Source organism: Symphalangus syndactylus, chromosome 2, assembly GCF_028878055.3.
Source record: "Symphalangus syndactylus isolate Jambi chromosome 2, NHGRI_mSymSyn1-v2.1_pri, whole genome shotgun sequence".
Classification (NCBI taxonomy): Eukaryota; Metazoa; Chordata; class Mammalia; order Primates; family Hylobatidae; genus Symphalangus; species Symphalangus syndactylus.
In genome coordinates this window covers 114,824,463-114,839,431 of record NC_072424.2, presented here as the reverse complement: position 1 = coordinate 114,839,431, position 14,969 = coordinate 114,824,463, and the positions used below count along the sequence as shown (strand labels likewise).

The 14,969-nt window shown below is 40.6% G+C and overlaps 1 long non-coding RNA gene across 1 annotated transcript; it reads left to right on the top strand.

The window, feature by feature from the left end:
• Positions 1-3,295: 3,295 nt before the first annotated feature.
• LOC129474194 (uncharacterized) lies at positions 3,296-14,263 on the top strand. Its single transcript, XR_008654479.2, has 3 exons — positions 3,296-3,353; positions 6,116-6,422; positions 13,275-14,263. It is a non-coding gene; the product is annotated as an uncharacterized lncRNA (long non-coding RNA).
• The last annotated feature ends 706 nt before the right edge of the window (positions 14,264-14,969 follow it).

Genomic DNA, 14,969 nt, shown 5'->3' with positions numbered 1-14,969 from the left:
CATTCTTTCCCATTCTGAAATTGGTTTGAAATGAAAAAACATCAGGATATTTGATATGAGAGGAAAAGAAAAAAATGATAGAGATTTTAGCCCCAAGCCCCAAAAAGGAGGTGTGGCATATTGGATTTCTATTAAATTTGTTGACTTTTTGCTTTAAAAAGGATTTGCCAGCATTTGATTAACAAAAGGATATATGGACAAATGGAAACACACCTTAGAACTTTTCAAAGTGACTGATTGAGGGATTGATAAGCCAAAGAAGAATCAGTATGGTATATTGATTGCAAGGAAAGACTCTTGAAGCTGAGATGCTTGGTCTCTGTAGCTTCCTAGGTTTGTCACCTCAGGCAACTTAACTTAATCTCTTTGGACCAAATTCCCTCATCAGTGAAATGAGGATGATAACTTTACATACCTCAGAGGGCAGCAGATTTAAATGAATCAATATATTTGAAGCGCTTAAAACAGTGCCTGACACAAAATAAGTGCTCAATAAATAAAACAATAAAAACAGCACCAGATGCACATATAAGAATGTTCATAGAAGCATCATTCATTTTTTAATCTGCAAAAGAACACAAAGGCTTATCAGCAGAAGAAAGCTTTGAAAATGAACTACAACTTCACAGGGTAACATGAATGAACCTCACAAACATAATATTGAGCAAAAGGATTGATTTCTAAAAGAACACAGAGAGCATAATTCCACTTGCATAAAATACCCAAACATAGAAAACTAAACCCTATATTGTCTAGGGATACATATATATGTGGTAAGACAAGGAAATGACTAAAAGTTTGAGATTGTGGTTCCCCCTTGGGTACCAAGGACAGAGGTCACATTGGAATTGGCAATGGTCTCCTTAAATGGTGGTGAAAACAAGAGTTTTCCTTTGGTTATTCTTCTTTAGACTGAGCATGTATAGTATACATGCCCTAATATATGTCTATTTAATTAAGCAAAACAACAATGGAATCCCAAAGCCCCTGAATTCTAGTGTCATACTCATGGGTTCCATAATCAGTATTAGCTTTGTGACATTGGTCAAGGCATTTGAAATTATAAGAGCTGTCATACATTTTCCCTTGGAATTCAGAAACAAGTATATTAATGGTCATATTCTGTTTATAAAAGCTCTTAGTTTGCAAACTTTTTACTAAGTCTAAAATTCTGAACAGGAAAGAGACGTTGACAGATTGGTTTAGGTTCTATGCAGAAGGGCATGAGCTTAAAACCTTAAGCTTTACTGAGAACTGTCATTATTCAAAATAAACAAATACCTGAACCCTGGTAGGAAATGAGGAGGACACGTGATTCACACAAACTTCTGAAATGCAAGCACCTTTTTCTTACAGGTAATAATGCATTAATAAGTAATAAGATCTTAGGCAGGCAAACAGGCTGTCCCACTGACAAAAATTACGTAGTGTAAACAAATCCCTTTTTTAAGAAACAGCTAATAGTTTATCTCTGTTAGCTGATTTTAGCATGCAGGGAAGAAGGGTTAGGATTTTTCAGATGCTCTGCCTTTACACTTCAGCTGATTGTTCCTTTCTGTAATAAGCTTGCCTTGGTTACAATCGCTTAGTGACCATTAGCAAATAGAATGTGTTTGCTTTTCCTAAGGTCCATGTTTCCTGCCAGCTTGTTGCCACCAGCTTCCAAAATAAAATATTGTGAAATTACAGATTGAAACAACACTTTCACGTAGAAGCATCTTTAGTCGAGGCATAATGAGGAACTTTAAACATTTAACCTCTGGGAGAAAAAAGAGTATAAACGTATAAACAGAAGTATAGATAAGACATTCATATAAACAGAATTATAGTTAAGTATAATTAAGGTGTTTCCTTACTGGGCACAGTGGCTCATGCCTGTAATCCTAGCACTTTGGGAGGCCTGAGGCGGGAGGATCACTTGAGCCTAGGAGTTCGAGACCAGCCTGGGCAACTAACAAGACCCTGTCTCTACTTAAAATTCAAAAACATTAACCTGGTGTGGTGACAAGTGTCTGCGGTCCCAGCTACTAAAGAGGCCAAGGCAGCAGGATGGCTTGAGCCCAGGGGTCAAGGCTGCAGTGAGCCATGATGGTGCCAATGCATTCCAACCTGGGCAGCAAAGCAAGACCCTGTCTCAAAAAAAAAAGTTTCTTGTTAGCAACCCACATCAACTAAACCCTAGGCTCAAATACCACGAGTGTTGTGTTCGTTTTGAGCAGCACCTTTAACAAGGGCTTTAGCCAACCAGAAAACAACTTTAAAAAGTCTCGAAGCCAAGACTTAAGGGGAGGTGCAGAGAGAAAGAATCCAGGACTTAGGGAACCCCCGATAACCATGTGCAAAGGACTTTCTTGCAAACGAGGACATTAGATATATATGTCTGTTGCTTCAGAGAATAAAATTAGGACACATATTTGGGAGTCTCTGGAAGGCAGAGTTCAGTTCTGAGTAAGGGAGGGTCTTCTATAATTAAGTGGCAGCTCTGAGGTACTGAGTTTCCCATCACTGGAAAGGTTCAAGTACAGGCTGGTTTCTGCTACAGCTTTTGTAGACGGATTCCTCCATAGGGTTGGGAGTTGGGATAGATGATCTCTAAGGTCCCTTTCACTTCTAAGTCCCTAATATGAAGTATGAAAAAACAATATTTGAAATCTTTTTTTTTTTTTTTGAGATGGAGTCTCACTCTGTCTCCCGGGCTGGAGTGCAGTGGCGCGATCTCGGCTCACTGCAACCTCCACCTCCCAGGTTCAAGCGAGTCTCCTGCCTCAGCCTCCCGAGTAGCTAGGACTATAGGTTAATACCACCACGCCCAGCTAATGTTTTGTATTTTTAGTAGAGACGGGGTTTCACCGTGTTAGCCAGGATAGTCTCGATGTCCTGACCTCATGATGCACCCGCCTCGGCCTCCCAAAGTGCTGGGATTACAGGCGTGACCCACTGCACCTGCCCTGAAATTACTTTTCTTTCCTTTTTCTTCCACGCAATTGACTAGCTTGCAACTCATTCCCTATTTTCCATATACTGCCATAGACTTGCCCTTTGTGTACAATGAAGAGGAGCCAAGTAATACTCATCTGATATGGTTTGGCTGTGTCCCCATTCAAATCTCAACTTCAATTGTATCTCCCAGAATTCCCATGTGTTGTGGGAGGGACCGGGGGGAGGTAATTGAATTATGGGGGCTAGTCTTTTCTGTGCTATTCTCGTGATGGTGAATAAGTCTCTTGAGATCTGATGGGTTTATCAGGGGTTTCCACTTTTGCTTCCTCCTCATTTTTCTCTTGCCATCACCATGTAAGAAGTGTCTTTCACCTCCTGCCATGATTCTGAGGCCTCCCCAGCCATGTGGAACTGTTTAAGTCCAATTAAATCTCTTTTTGGGTATGTCTTTATCAGCAGCATAAAAACAGACAAATATACCATCCTTGAATGGGACACGCAGGAGCCCAGAAGATCCCCCCTGAGGAGTCAGCACCAGACTGACACCTCTGAGTTCTCATCCTTACAAAAAATAAGTTCCAGTCTAAAAATGTCATCTTCCCCTCCCCCTTCCTCATGGCCATGATGCTTAAGCAAGTCCTTTTTACTTCCTTCTTTTTTCCTTAATGAAGTTTTTGGGTTGCCAGAAAAGGAAATACTGTACAAATGAGACTCAAAGCTAACTTATTTCCATAAATCTCTGACTCCTAGATATGTTCCCAGTACCTAAAACAGTACTGATCATATAGTAGTTGCTCAATGAAATATTTGCTGATAGAATGTTTGAATAAAGGAATCTTTAAATTTATATTAATTAGTCCTCAAAAATAGACCCACACAATAGTTAACTGATCTTTGACAAAGGCCCAAAGGCAATTCAATGGAGAAAGGGTTGAGCATTCAACAAATGGTGCTGGAATAATTGGATAGATAATGCCAAAAAAAAAAAAAAAAAAAAAAGAATCTAGACAAAGACCTACCTTTCACAAAAATTAACTCAAAATAGATCATAGACTAAATGTGAAATTCAAAACTATAAAACTTCCAAAAGAAAAACATATAGCAGAAAATCTAAATGATCTTGGGTTGGCAATGAGTTGTTAGTTACAACACCAAATACATAATCCAAAACGGGGTTCTGGCCAAAGGAAGAGCAAGTGCTGAGTCTCTGAGATGCACACGCACTTGTACTTTGAAGAGAAGGTCAGAAAGCAGGCAGCTGATCATAGAGAGGCAGGAGGAGCCTGGGAGAAGATCTGAGCAGGAGGCAGACAGAGGCCAAATCACAGAAGCCTGATGGTTCCTGTAAGGAGTTTGAGTCACACTTTAATGGCAATGGGGAGCCACTAGAGAGTTTTAAGCAGGAAACCGCTATGACTTGATACAGTTAATAAATGTCTATTCAATCTAAATCTGAATGACCCTTTGATGATGGATCAGTGGGCACCTTCAACTTTAAAAGAGAGAATATGGAAGAAGAAAATGAGCTCTTTTGTTTGGGAGGTGGGGTTGGTTATGTTTTTTATTTTTATTTGTTTTTGTTTTGCTGGGAGTTTGGAATAAAGCATTGAGTCTGGGGAATACTAACTTTAAGATACTTGCACTATGATCATGGGAAGATGCCAAGGAATATATGGGGATACAAATCAAAAAATTGGGGAAAAGGATAGAGCTTAAGGATGAATCATTCTCATAAATAGAATCAGAGGACAAACTAGCTAAAGGAGAGCATAGACTACAAAGAAGGGAAGTCAAGAATAGAATTATGCCTAGATTTGTGGGCATTTAAAGAGAAGGCAGAGGAAGGATGTTGAAAGATAAGGGGAAATGGGGAAATTATAAAGGACACTTTGGCCAAGCTCCATATAGTGTCTAGTAAAGGAATAGAAAACCCAAAGTGAGAAATTTTCAGAGAGACTGTAACTAGAATGAAGACTCAAGTCAGAGGAACTAATATGAAGAACTCAGTAGAGGCAATACTATCTTCTGTATCAGCAAAATCAGCTCCCATTGAAGGCAGCAGGTTGAAGCCATAAGTAAAAGCTCTGGTCAAAATGAAATTGGGGCCCAGAAAATTTATCTTATAAAAATAATTGGGCAAATGCACAAGAATATAAGATGTTCATTGCTGTATTTCCAATAGCAAATATTTTTCAGTAATTTGCATCTCCAACAATAAAGAATTAATTGAATTGATTTTATTACATCTGTATGGGCAAAATTAAGTAGCCATTAGAATAAAGGAAAGTGTTCATGCTTTATTTAGCAGAAAAATGTTTTTAAAATTGAATGTATCATATTTTTATAAATATGCATACATTTTGATATATTCATATTTATAAATATGTACATATAAGTGCATAGTTTTTATTTCTGCTTATCTGTTTTCAGTTTTCATCATGGATATATATTACTTGTGACATTTTAAAAGTATTTTTAAAAGAAAAATGTGGAAATTCTATTATGAGCACATTTACTCTGTTACTGGCACCACCCTCAGGATCAGAGAGGCCTCTAGGCTACTGTATTTTAAAGACCAAAGCCTCAAAGAAAAAGTAATTAGGATGGAATGGTGAGAATTCAATGAAAGGTATCTTTCCAACAGTGTTATTAAGGGCAGGCACAGCATATAAGCTCAGATGGAAACATTCAAAATGCATTTGAACCGAGGAAGTAAAACCAGTTGAGTACAGCTGAAGATGAATAATCCCGTGAGATATTTCACTATCTATCTGAAATTAAGGAACAAAAAGACTAGTGTCAGTAAGGAAAGCTTTTCAACCCAGTCACAGAAAAGGAAGCTCATACAACCTGTGAACCATTATGAGTTTCCTCTGAAACTCTGTAGTTGCAAGTGGTGTGTGAATTTTTAAAATATTTTAATACTGTTAGAAAACAGATGCTCACTTATGGAAACCGTTTTTGTTTGTATAGAATCCAAAATACAAATGTGCAATTGTATAAGCAAATGTCTCCACCTTCAAGTTTGCCTTTTAAATACTATTTGAGGCCCATGGTATGTAGAATAAAAATTATTAAAGTTTCAAAGTTTACAAGAATTTTATAAAGACCCTACATATCTGATGGGAGAGGGAGCTAGTAAACAAATATTTCTGTGTCATATCTCTATTTTCAGGGGAAGAATGGAAGGCAACGCCTCCGAATTAAATTTTGGGACCCCCAGTAAAATTTCAGGAAAGCCCAGAATTGATCTCAGAATGCACAAACTCGGCATGTCTTTGGCAGAGAAGACTCCGGGATTTCAGCGCGTTCATTGCCCTCCACTAAGGAGCTGCTCAGCAAAGGGGCTTCCCTCTGCACTGCTCTCGGGTTTGGAATCCGGAGCGAGTTTCCAGTGAGCGGCGCCCGCTGAGCGAGTGGGAAAGCATCGCGCGTACTTTTCCCCGCGCGCGTCTGCGGATCAGTGCAGGCGAAGTGGGTGGGTAAGTGCAGGGGAACGGGGCGGAGGGCGGCAACGCACAGCAGTCAAGTCTTCCTTGAAATGCTGCAGGCAAAGCCAGACATTTACATCTAAAAATGGCTCGATCTGATTCCACAGTCTTGCCAGGAAAGTCTATCTTTTCTTCGTGACCCTCCGCTGAGGGCTAGGACCCGTTCTTAACAGAGAGCCTTACATTGGCAGCACCCCCGCGTGCGTTCAGAAACGGAGTAGGGTTACTCGCTGTGCCTGGTGCAGCCCCCTACACGTCCTGAGCCTGCCAGGATGCAGGCCACATGTTTCCCCGGGTGGCTTTGGACTGACTGTGTCCCTTCATAGTCACCATGGCCCCTGGTTGGAGGCAGCAAGGCCAGGGAGAGGTGATGAGAACCCCATCCCTCCAGACGGGCTCCTCCCACATCCGCCTCCCCCTTACCGGGAGTCTTGGCCCCCATACCAGATAAATGCTTCCAGAGTGACCTCCCCATAAAGAGGTTGCTGAAACGGAAACAGCTTACCTCGGGTTCAGGCTTGCAGAAAATCACAGCTGCTTCAGGAAAATTCAAAAGAATTTCCACACACACAACCATGTCTCCTCCGGCCAAGGGACATAAATCTCCACCCAGAAGACCCACTGCCCAGTTTAGTTTTAGTTCTAGCACCCATCCCCTGCAGCACCGTGTTCCTCTTAATCAGAGATTTTGCAATGAGAACATCTGCTGTTCAAGCTCACAAATTTGGCAATCTGATGTAATAACGTATCTTTCATATGCAAGAAGGAACATTGTTGGGAGTGTTTTTGGAAGTTGGTTTTCCTTGTGCAATTTCATTATTTTGTTTTTCTCCCCTACTTCACAGCCAACTGAGATTTTAAAGCTGAGAAAAACTCAAGACATATAAACCATGACTCACAGCTATTTGTAAAAGATAAAATGCTTCTATTCCTCAAGCTTTAACTTTGAAAATTAAATATTCAAATAAAAAAATAACATTACTCCAATAGATGTCGGTGATAAAAATCATGAAAACAGTTTCTGAAAAGCTTCATAACACATCCAGATGGTTATTTCCCCCTGTCCAATTCTGACCTAATTCTGAGATTTTCTTTTTAAATGCATCTTGACTTAATTGTTTACAAGTTGCCTCTTAAAAGCTTTTTTCCAGCAGAAGCCCCTGAGGAACCTTCTAGGGGTCTAAAAGGTTTCAGGAGACATTTTACTCCCCAAGGTCAGCCGAATGAGGCCCCCTTTTCTTTAGGGTATGACAGTCCTTTTCCGGACCTGTCAGCATGCAGAGTGCCTGTGGGGACAGAGGGCTGCTCCGGTGCCCTGAGGTGCCACCACTTGCCTCTCTCCACACCCCAGAGCCAGTCAGGAAGCTAATTGGTGTCTGCTACTCTCGAAGCAGCTGAAAACCTGAAGCGATGGAAAGGTTGCTTGTCAGGGTCTTAAGATCTGATTCAATAAGACAACAACGTAGACTTTTCAATTCTCCTAAGAAAAATTCTTTTTGAAAGAGAAATATGTCTAGAGCCAACCGTTATCTGCTCAAGGACTAAAGACATCTATAAATTTCCTCAGTTTTATCTCACACTCTAAAGGGAGATGACTAGAAAAGGTCAAGATGATCTAAATTGGTTTCTATAAATCTAGTAAAGACGTCGTTACTAAGCATCTACTGTATTGGGGCACTGGGGACGGAAGGATAAATGTTGGGTGCCCTGCCCTCAAGGAACTTACAAAACCTCCTCCGTATACCAGTCATTTAAGACGAGGTGTTTTCTTCGCCAGCAGAGAAAGTCGCTACTAAATGGATTTCGTACTTCCCTGACCTTTTGTCAGTGATTCCCAAGTCTTCGTTTAAAATGTCAGCTGTAATGAGGTGATGCCCTCTGGAGAGACTGGAGCATCTAACTCTTTCTTCACAACAGCCAGAAATCTGAGTGACATCCTGGACTCTTTTTTTCTCCCTCGCCTTTCACCTCAATCTGTCATCCAGCAGTGCAAATTCTACCTCCATCATCTTTAAAGTCTGACACATTTCTGCATCCCCACTACCCCGATCTTAATTTGGGGTTTCAGATGTCTTACCTGAAATACTTGAAATGCATTTTAGCTTATCTTCTGATTTAAGCCGAATCAGGCACTTAATCATTCTCCACATTATATTGTAATTGCCTTTTTATTTGTCACCCTTTCTGCTAGATTAGAAGCCCCTTAGGGCAGACACTGAGTCCTTAATCTCTGTATCCTGTGCACCTAGCACAGTCATAGGCTAATAGCTGGCATTCAGCCCACACTAATTAAATGTATGTAAGAAAGGTACATGGACGCACGTATGCATTGAATATCTCCAAAATGGTTTGACAGTTCCACCTTTCCTGTTTCCTCCCTGATGTCAATAATCACTCTCTATATTTTAGCAGCACCCTTCTACCCTAGTAAATTGTTGGTTTTAACATGCTGTGGGTGGCAAACCGGATAATCAAAGTTATTTAGACAGTGAATAGTAAGGGTGAATAGGCTCTGACTGAGTCCCTCTTCTGCAACTAAAACAAATGAGCTTCAGTGAACTGATTTTGTGAAAACTGTTTCAGTGCCTCAAGGAACTTAGTTCCATTGCTGTATTCCAGATTTCAGGAGTTGCCCTTAAGTCCGACTTCTAGGTAACTAAGGTGTTACTATATAAAATATTTTACTATTCAATGATTTTAATTTCTACTTTTATTTCAACAGGAATCTTTCAAATTTGCTTCCGAAAATGTATAGCAAGGGTCTTGCTGTCACTGCTTTTTAATGATAAATATGATTTCTTACCAAAAACGTGTCCTTAAAATTTGTCTTGGTAGAAAATATGAATATTTCTATTTTTATTTATATCTTTGCTGCTTAACTTTTTTTGTTTGTTTGTTTTTTGTTGTTGTTGTTTTTTCTGAGACATAGTCTTGCCCGAGTGCAGTGGTGCGATCTCAGCTCCCTGCAACCACCTCCCAGGTTCAAGCAATTCTCGTGCCTCAGCCTCCTAATAGCTGGGATTACAGGTGCGTGCTACCACACCTGGCACTAATTCTTTTGCATTTTTAGAAGAGACGAGGTTTCACCATGTTGGCCAGGCTGGTCTCGAACTCCTGACCTCAGGTGATCTGCCCACCTCAGCTTCCCAAAGTGCTGCTGTTTAACTTTTTTGAAGCACGGTTTAATATTAAGTGAGACAGGATGTCAAAAATCCATGCCAAAATGAGTTTAGAGTACCCTTAACTAAAAACCTATGAGCATTTGCATTATGCTGTTGAAAATCTCCCCCAGTCCTGTTCTTAATGGGTTGTCAATGGAAAGCTGAGCAAGACAGGCGTAAGATACTTCTGAGGACAGGGCATTGGTTTCTGCTTTTTAAGCTGTGATTGGTTATATTTATTTTTTGGAGTGAATCTGCTAAACACCTTGTAAAAGGAAGTGGAGCATCAAAGCCAGACAATCCTCTGTGAAAGCATCGTAAGTGCCTCAGTTGGAAGTACAAGTCCAGTCCATGCCATCTCCTCCGAAACTGCCTTCCACCTGAGCCCCAGCAAAGTGTGGGCCTGGACAGCCAGGCATCCTCAGCCCATCGGAACAGGGCACCTGACCCTGGACTAGCAAATGCATGGACTGGGCTAAGCCAATTAGATTCTTTCTCTCAGAAATGGAGACAGAATTAGTGGGTGGATGTTGCGTACTTGAGTCAGGGTGGAAGCAGCTGATCTAGAGAGAGAGGAAGCAGAGAGAAGCAGGGAGACAACCGCTCTGTGGCCGTAGGGGAGGCACAGAGTGTGACCTCAATTCAGAGTACAGTCGCCTATGTAATTTGTGGGGCCTGGTACAAAATGAAAATGTTGAGCCCCTTGTTTAAAAGTAAGAGGAAAATGTCATTAAAGGCACTAAAATATAAAGATTGTTTTTCATTAAAAATATTTTCTGGGCCGGTCTCGGTGGCTCACGCCTGTAATCCCAGCACTTTGGGAGGCTGAGGAGGGCAGATCACGAGGTCAGGAGTTCGAGACCAGCCTGACCAACATGGTGAGACCCCCGTCTCTACTAAAAATACAAAAATTAGCTAGGTGTAGTGACACATGCCTGTAATCCCAGCTACTCAGGAGGCTGAGGCAGGAGAATCACTTGAACCCGGAAGGCAGAGGTTGCGGTGAATGGAGATCTTGCCATTGTACTCCAGCCTAGGCAACAAGAGCGAAACGCCATCTCGAAAAAAAAAAAATTCTTATTTATAAAATGTAATAGGGGCATACATATTAGTTGGCTTGCATTGTCATAAAATACCGCAGATGGTGGCTTAAACAACAGACATTTATTTTCTCACAGTTCTGGAGGCTCGAAGTCCAAGAGGAAGGTGCCAGGAGAGTTGGTTTCTGCTGAGGGCTCTCTTCCTGGCTTGTAGACAACCACCTTCTCACCGTGTCTTCACATGGTCTTTCCTGGTGTGCTTGCTGAATGAGTGCTCTCTCTGGTGTTTCCTCCCTTCTTATTAGGACACCAGTGCTATTGAATTAGGACCTACCATTAAGGCCTCATTTAACCTTAATGATCTCCTTAAAGGCCCTATCTCCAAATACAGTCACATTAAGGGTTAAGGATTCAACATATGAATCTTGGGTGACCACAGTTCAGTCCATAACAAGGGGTAATCATGATACATACGTAACAATGTAGAATTACGAATTGAAGAAAATATTTTTGATGTCCTAATCTTATATAACATAATAAATAATGTGCTTATTATTTCTCTTCTGTCTGTGAGTTTCTTCTCTTATTTTTGTAACAATACTACTGCTACCACCACCGCCAATACAGTCATCCCTTGGGATCCAAGGGGAATCAGTTCCAGGAACCCCCTTGGATAATAAAATTCTCAGATACTTCAGTCTCTTATATAAAATGGCATTGTATTTGCATATAACCTACATATGTCCTCCTGCATACTTTAAATAATCTCTAGATTACTTATAATACCTAATACAATGTAAATGCTATATAAATAGTTGTCATATTATATTTTTTACTGTGTATTGTTTGTTATTGTGGTTTTTAAATTGGTTTTTCTTTTCTGAATATTTTCCATCCTCAGTTGGTCGAATCTGTCGATGCAGAGCCCAAGGATGTCTATACTTTATTAGTATGGTATCTTGATTGATCATGAGGTTTTTCTGGCTCACTTCTGCAGATTTGTTTACTAAGTCATCAAAATTTATACTTTTGGCGACTTCATTTTTAATTGATATAATTGAAAGCCACATGAGTCGCTCTTGGAATATGCAAGATTGCAAATAAATTTGGTAATTTAAATTTTAAGGAGGATCTTTCTGCTGATGTGAATGTTACTGGAGCTGTTAGGAGTATTTTATAGGCTGTGACAACATTAGGATAAATGTCTGATAAATCATACATATTAATACATCGAGAGCTGACAATTCTTTTCAAATAATTTTTCTAAAAAGACAACTCTTCATATAAACCAGTTTCGTGTCTGAATTTTATTTTAAATGCAAATTGTACAATGGCTTTTTATTTTCTCTTACATTTTCTGTAACTTGTTGAGGTTTTACAAGAAACTGGCTTTATGATTTGTTGAAAATGCAAACACCTGTTTATGCATTCTATCACTGTATCTTCAATTACAAGATAAAATTTAATTTTAAATGTCTTCTTCATCAATAATTGATTCATCCATTGCTTTATATGAAAATACCAGGTTTTTTTCACCAAATGAGATTGTCTTTAAATTTAATTTGTTTCTAAGCTTGTGAATATTTGTTTTGCAATGTTGTGGTACTTTCCAAAACCAGGGATTCTAAATTCTAAAGACTCTTAATAACTCCCTGGCAGGTTTTATTGCAACATCTATGTGTACATTTTTATTTTTGTAATAGTTTACTGACAAAGTTTGACTGCCTGACAGCCAGCAGTTTCTAGCCAAGAAGTTACGGTTTGTGCAGATGCCCCAGGAATGGGCTCCAGGGATAGACCAGCAAACTGACTTCCCAACACGAATCCTAGCACTGCCTTCATGTGGAGCTTCTCCTGTCTCCAGGGCTATGGCTGCTGTCTCCGCAGTTGCTGCTTCTGCTGCTGTTATCACCATCATCACTACCACCAATCTGGGCCCAGGTCCCATCCTGGCCTGTGCAGCTGAGCTAACTGCTTGGCAAGCACATTGCTCATTGCACGCTGTACCACGAGCCTGAGCCAACAAGGGCGTGTGCTGCCACTTCACATATGCTCCATTGTCCCATCAGACTTAATAACACAAGTCCAAAAAACACATATGTTCCATTGTCCCATCAGACTTAATAACACAAGTCCAAAGACAGAATGTGATTGCTCAGTGACAGCATAGCATGAAACCAAACACAGGGCCCTTCCACACGCCCTGTGCAACTGTACAGGTCACTGCCCATAAACCAGCCCTACCTCAATTCCTCATTGGCAAGTTCTGGCACCATCCCTCAGATATCTAAGCTGTCTGTACTTAAATCTTGTCTTAGGAAGCTCCTAAAGCCTATTATTATATTTTTACCAAAAAAAAATCCCCTATTGGATAGACACCACTGTATGCCCAGTCATTGCCCATTCTCTCATCTTCACTAAAAAAAAAAAAAAAAAAAAAAAGAGCAAAGAATGAACAGTTATTATTTTCAAGGGAACCATATGTCACCTTCCCAGAATTCCATACGTCTAAAGTAATTATGTGATTCAGTTATAGACAATAGGAAAGAAACCAGAAGTCTGTTAGAGATTTCTGGAAAATACCTGCTTTCCTAGTAGACATACAGCCTTTTCTCTTCTGTTCCTCTTCTTCTTCCTGCCAGGAATGCAGATGTGAGGCTAGAGGCAGTAGAGCCATCTCGCAATCATGCAGCAACAAGCAAGGCAGAGCTGGCATGTTGTTGACCGATAACATCGGGAAGCTGCTGTATTAATCCTGGACTGCCAATGTCTGAACTTCTTGGTATATTGGGAACATAAACTCTGTTGGTTAGGCACTGGGTCAGATTTCTACTACATGCGGCCAAATGCAATCTTAATTGAGATACCCCTTTACCTCAGTTAGCTTTAGCTGTTCTCGCAACTTGCTGTTTGTGCTCCACCCACAGCATATGAGGTCCCTTTTGCCCACAGCACCCTCCCTCAGTGTGATGTCGTCCCCCAACCAGTATTTGCAGGTTTTTTTAATCCCAAAACTGCTCTCAGGCTGCCAAATCTGTTGGCCCTAGAGCAAGAAGTGCTATCTCCTGGGATTTTTTTTTTTTTTTGAGACAGGATCTTGCTGTCATCCAGGCTGGAGGGCAGTGGCACAAACTTCCGGGCTCAAGCGATCCTCCTGCTTCAGCCTTCCTAGTGGTTGGGACTATAGGTGACTGCCAACACTCCCAGCTAATTGTTTTTATTTTTTGTAGAGATGGGGGTCGGCAGGGATCTCACTTTTTGCCCGGGCTGGTCTTGAACTCCTGGACTCAAGCCATCCTCCTGCCTTGATCTCTCAAAGTGCTGGGATTACAGGCATGAGCCACCACGCCCAGCCTGGGATCTATTCTTAACCCTTGCCCTAGTCAGGGTGGTCTTCCTGCAGGATTAGGAGTTAGACCCTCTGGGACTCTGATATCACACCCTGGCTTGGCCTTCCCTTCCCTGTCCTACCTCCCCACCTTGCTACCGGTTTCTTCCGGAGATATTTCCTGATAGACTACAGTAGTCCTCCCTTACCTGAGGTTTAACTTTCTGCATGCAGTTTCAGTTATTGGCAGTCAACTTAGGTCTGAAAATATTAAATAAAATATCCAGAAATAAAAAATGTATAAGTTTTAAATTGCATGCCGTTCTGAGTGGCATGATGAAATCTCAAGCCATCCTGCTCTATCCCATGTGAGACATGAATCCTGCCTTTATCCAGTGTATCCATATCATAGATGCAACCGTCCATTAGCCACTTAGATGTGGGCTCAGTTATCAGATCAACTCTCCGTATCTCGAGGCTTGTGATCAAGTCATCCTTATTTTTACTTAATAATGGCCCCAAGGTGTAAAGGTAGTAATGTTGGTGTGTTGTCATTTTACTATTAGTTATTGCTGTCAATCTCTTGACTGTGCCTAATTTATAAATTAAACTTTATCTTAGGTACATATGCTAGAGAAATCATATTATATATAGGGTTCTATCTGCAGTTTTGGGCATCCATTGGGGGACCTACCTACCCAAGGCAGGTAACCCCTGTGGATGAGGGGGGACTACTGAACTTTCACATGAATTTTCATCTCAGGGGCCACCTCTGGAAATTCAACCTAAGACACAAAGATCCCTGAATAGAATAGGTGTTAACAGGAATTTAAAAATCACTTAAAACTCAATCCATTTTGATGTTTCTTGTACATTTGAGGCTTCAGTAGGAAAAAAGGTATGAAATCCTCATCACTCTTCATATATCCCAACAGATACCCTAGGAATTTTTTGACAGTTCAATTATAATTTGATAGTTCAAATAAATATACATTTATTTAAATATACC